Genomic DNA, 5367 nt, shown 5'->3' on the forward strand with positions numbered 1-5367 from the left:
ATAGAAGGAATGGAGAGAGAGGAAAAAAATCCAGCTGCTTCGATCAACATGTCAGTCATGGGTAGATCCTGGGGGGGAAAGCCACCATTTTGTTCGTGATTTAGTTTGACACAGAGACCCCTGATGAAGGCACAGTTGAAGGGAAGCCAAGCAGCACACAGGTATAGAGAGAGATGAAAAGTGTGTGTTTGATCAAGAAATCTGCCTAGACCTGTTTGTGAAGCTAACCTCAAGTCATCTACTACAGCCAACCGAGTGGTGAAGGGAACCGTAGACGATGAAAAAAAATTATAATAATAAAATAAACAAAAATAGAGCAAGCTGTCAGGGATGCCGGAGGGAAGAAGTCATTTCAGAGAGTGTATACGGCAACCATCCCTTTACGCAGGGCCGTAGACTCGGGGGAGTGCATTATGGTGAAATAACATCACAGCCACGGCCAGAGGCCCTAAGACTGTGTGGTTGGAACTAACAGTTATGCTACTACTGGATTACGGCACATCAGTCTGTAACGCTTCTTCCACACAAGGTGGAGGAAAAGACTGACTGCTCCTCCTATAGTCTCATAGCTCTTACATACGCCAGCGCAGTGCAGTCCTGCTCTTACATACGCCAGAGCAGCTTAGTGTAGCTCTTACATACGCCAGCGCAGTGCAGTCCTGCTCTTACATACTCCAGCCCAGTGCAGTCCTGCTCTTACATACGCCAGTGCAGTTCTACTCTTACATACGCCAGTGCAGTCCTGCTCTTACATACGCCAGAGCAGCTTAGTGTAGCTCTTACACACGCCAGCGCAGTGCAGTTCTACCCTTACATACGCCAGCCCAGTCCTGCTCTTACATATGCCAGCCTAGTCCTGCTCTTACATATGCCAGCCCAGTCCTGCTCTTACACACGCCAGAGTAGTGCAGTCCTGCTCTTACATACACCAGTGCCTTCCTGCTCTTACACACGCCAGTGCAGTCCTGCTCTTACATACGCCAGTGCAGTGCAGTGCAGTCCTGCTCTTACATACGCCAGTGCAGTCCTGCTCTTACACACGCCAGTGCAGCTTAGTGTAGCTCTTACATACGCCAGTGCAGTCCTGCTCTTACATACGCCAGTGCAGTGCAGTGCAGTCCTGCTCTTACATACGCCAGTGCAGCGCAGTCCTGCTCTTACATACGCCAGTGCAGTCCTGCTCTTACATACGCCAGCGCAGTGCAGTCCTGCTCTTACATACGCCAGTGCAGTCCTGCTCTTACATACGCCAGTGCAGTCCTGCTCTTACATACGCCAGAGCAGTGCAGTCCTGCTCTTACATACGCCAGCGCAGCTTATAGCTCTTACATACGCCAGCGCAGTGCAGTCCTGCTCTTCCACACCCCAGTGCAGTCCTGCTCTTACATACGCCAGCGCAGTCCTGCTCTTACATACGCCAGCCCAGTCCTACTCTTACATACGCCAGTGCAGTCCTGCTCTTACATACGCCAGTGCAGTCCTGCTCTTACATACACCAGTGCAGTCCTGCTCTTACATACGCCAGCGCAGTCCTGCTCTTACATACGCCAGTGCAGTCTCCGGTCTCTCATTCAATTAGGAAACTTTTGATGAGATGCAGCAGCCCAGAATGACCCGTCGGCTCCTGTCTCCACACATTTGGTGTCATCATGTCCAGTAATGCGGTACTGGGATCACAACACAAATTGTCAATAAAGGGTAATCAAAACAGAGAGGCTGCTGCTCTCGGATATATGTGTCAGATTTTCTCAGCGGAACAAGGGAAGGAGAGTCATCCATCACTCCTGGAGAGGTGAGGAGTTTGAAACTACACAAACATTTTTATTGCTCTTCTTGGCATTGCTAAACAAAGCTGTGAAGTCTCTCGAATCCTGCATTCTCAGCCATTCAGACATTATAATGAAAAACAAACAAAAAGTAAAAACTCTATAGTGCAGTATAGAATATCATACAATCTCTGTAGTGCAGTATAGAATCTGATACGATAGTGTAGTATAATGTTATTTCAGCTCAACACATATCCATACATGTGGACTCTAGCTCAGGGCATACTGTATGTGGACATGACACAAAATGTCTGAAGAATGCAAGTTTATTTATTTAACACATTTCATGGTCATTTATATAGCACATTTCATACACAGAGGCAATTCGATGTGCTATACATAAATATAAAATAAAATACAATAGAAATAATAATAAAATTAAAAGAGTTATTAAGTTTTAAAGTTATTAAAGAAGTAATAGATATCAAAAATAGATATCAAAAAGAAAATGTCATTGAAAAAGACAGTGTCAACATTGTGGCACAATTTACTAAGTACACCATTTTTTTCCCTTGACAGAGCAATCCAAACACCTCCTTCATATTGATGTGTTATTAGAGATGATGGCAACCATGAGGAGACACCTGTCAACATGCATTTGGACTCATCCGTCTGCTAATGAGGCATTGATGTAATGATACAACCTGCCTGTTCAAATGAAGTAGCAAGCAAAAATGGTACGCACCTACACAGCCAATTAGGAGGCATGGGACAAACTCACGCCAAGCACTGAGAGAGAGAGAGAGAGAGAGAGAGAGAGAGAGAGAGAAGGGGGAGAGAGAGATAAAGAGAGAGAGGGAGAGAGATTAAGAGCAAGGGAGTGAGAGAGAGAGAGAGGAGAGAGAGATAAAGACAGAGAGGGAGAGATGAAGAGAGTGAGGGAGAGAGAGATAAAGAAAGAGAGAGAGAGAGAGCTCAGTCCGAAAACAAATGTGACAAATTAAGGATCACTTTCAATGAGAGAGGCCGCTTCTTCTCCAAGATGTCTCCCAGAGTAAGCAAGGAACCCATCAGGGGAAATGACACGTCAAACAGAGGGAGCAAGCCGGGGTGACTGCAGGCAAGATCATCGTGAAAACTGCATCAGACAGATAACAGCACTCGAAAATAGATTTGTTGGACAGAGAATTATTATTTATTTTTCTCAAAGTAGGAGTTCTATGGGATGTAGTTATAGGGCTAATTTCAGGAGTGAATGATAACAAAAACGTTTATACTGACATTGTCAGTCAGGGTTGAAATACTTGTCAGGTTGGATAGGGCAGTTTCTACCAAAGTAGAGTTATAATTTAAATGATGAAGTTAGGATTTTAAAAGTCAGGTTGGTCGGCGAAAGTTTTCATAGCCAAACTGTTCGTTCAAGACAGACAAACTGATTGGTTGAAAGGTATTCCAACAGTGCTGTTCTGTCACAGTTTTAGTATAGCTTTGCCACCAGGTGTGTATGTGTAGGTGTGTGTGTGTGTGTGTGTGTGCACTTACATAGATACACACACATACACACACACACACACACACACACAAACACACACTCACTCAGTCATACTTATTCACGTCACATAACATGAAACACTGCGTTGGATTGGCTGCACTGACAGTGCACAGACATAATCAATAGTGATCCAGACTGATGAACAAGATGGCCGTCACCTCCATGCACAGACATAATCAATGGAGATCCAGGCTGATGAACAAGATGGCCGTCACCTCCTATCCCCCAAACCATGGCTCATGTGAGAAATGACATCAATTCAGATGACACACTCATACCTTCTGAAGGAATAGGTTCTTCTGCTGTGTTATTTAGTTCTTCTGCTGTGTTATTTGATTCTCCTGTCGTATTATTTGGTTCTACTGCAGTGTTATTTGGTTCTACTCCAATGGCGTTCAGTTCTCCTGCAGCATTTTACAGAGACAACACTGCTCAAGACCTCTGATGTGAGCCTGCCGTTCTGCTACAACTGTGAGGCCTGTGAGGTAGTCGTCAGGAACGGAACCAAACCAAGCGGAACCGCAGGGAGGAGACAAACCACAAGGGCTGATGCAACACTGACAGCAGCCTGCCCTGCCCTGGTAGTGATAGAACCCACTATAGCATGGGTCCAGCCCTGATGTAACCCACTATAGCATGGGTCCAGACCTGATGTAACCCACTATAGCATGGGTCCAGCTCTGGTAGTGATGCAACCCACTATAGCATGGGTCCAGCTCTGGTAGTGATGCAACCCACTATAGCATGGGTCCAGCCCTGATGTAACCCACTATAGCATGGGTCCAGCCCTGATGTAACCCACTATAGCATGGGTCCAGCTCTGGTAGTGATGCAACCCACTATAGCATGGGTCCAGCTCTGGTAGTGATGCAACCCACTATAGCATGGGTCCAGACCTGGTAGTGATGCAACCCACTATAGCATGGGTCCAGGCCTGGTAGTGATGCAACCCACTATAGCATGGGTCCAGGCCTGGTAGTGATGCAACCCACTATAGCATGGGTCCAGACCCAATATGACAAGGATCTGGCTCCAATAGAACATGGATATGGCCCCAATATGGCATAGATAAGACCCAGATATTGAACCGATCTGGTCCCAATATGGCACAGATCTGATATTCATATGGAACCGATCTGGTCCCAATATGGCACAGATCTAATATTCATATGGAACCGATCTGGTCCCAATATGGCACAGATCTGATATTCATATGGAACCGATCTGGTCCCAATATGGCACAGATCTGATATTCATATGGAACCGATCTGGTCCCAATATGGCACAGATCTGATATTCATATGGAACCGATCTGGTCCCAATATGGCACAGATCTGATATTCATATGGCACAGATCTGGCTCCAATATGGCAAAGATCTGATATTCATATGGTACCGATCTGGTCACCATCCAGTGTAGATTCAGCCTGCACAAGGAAAAAGGCAGAGAAACTGATGAACAACAGCGATAACAAAGATATATTTAACAATAACATATACTACACACGAAAAAGATTCGTCACTTGAACCTTCAATCATAACTCAGACATAAATGTGTTATAAGCATGTTATAGCCTATGTCATTATTTATCATGACGGCTAATGCCCAGTGACATACCAGTCAGGTTTCCTGGTTAGGTCAGGTTAAAACTATCAGTGATTGTCTCTTTATCAGTGATTGGCACTCTGAGATTCTTCTGAATGAAGAGTGCATTACAAATAAAATAAATTATTATTATTATTATTATTTATTTAAGACACCATGACAACCAATGGCTTAAAAAGCTTAATAATAACCTAGCATGAAAAAGTTGGACAATGATAGAGGTTTAAGTAAAGTCAAATGCATATACAAATATGACAATAGAATAAGGATAGAGACCTTTTGACCTAAACATCCAAACAGTCACTCCCTATAGTATTTCATAGTTCTTTTCCCCTTTTAGTTTCAAAGATCGACAGACCCCCTACTCAACAACAGCTAGCAAATATGATGCAGAGGCTTTAGAGCAGACTTCATAAAGTTGTCAGCACTTGACAATTCATTTC

Source organism: Clupea harengus, chromosome 18, assembly GCF_900700415.2.
Source record: "Clupea harengus chromosome 18, Ch_v2.0.2, whole genome shotgun sequence".
Taxonomy (NCBI): Eukaryota; Metazoa; Chordata; class Actinopteri; order Clupeiformes; family Clupeidae; genus Clupea; species Clupea harengus.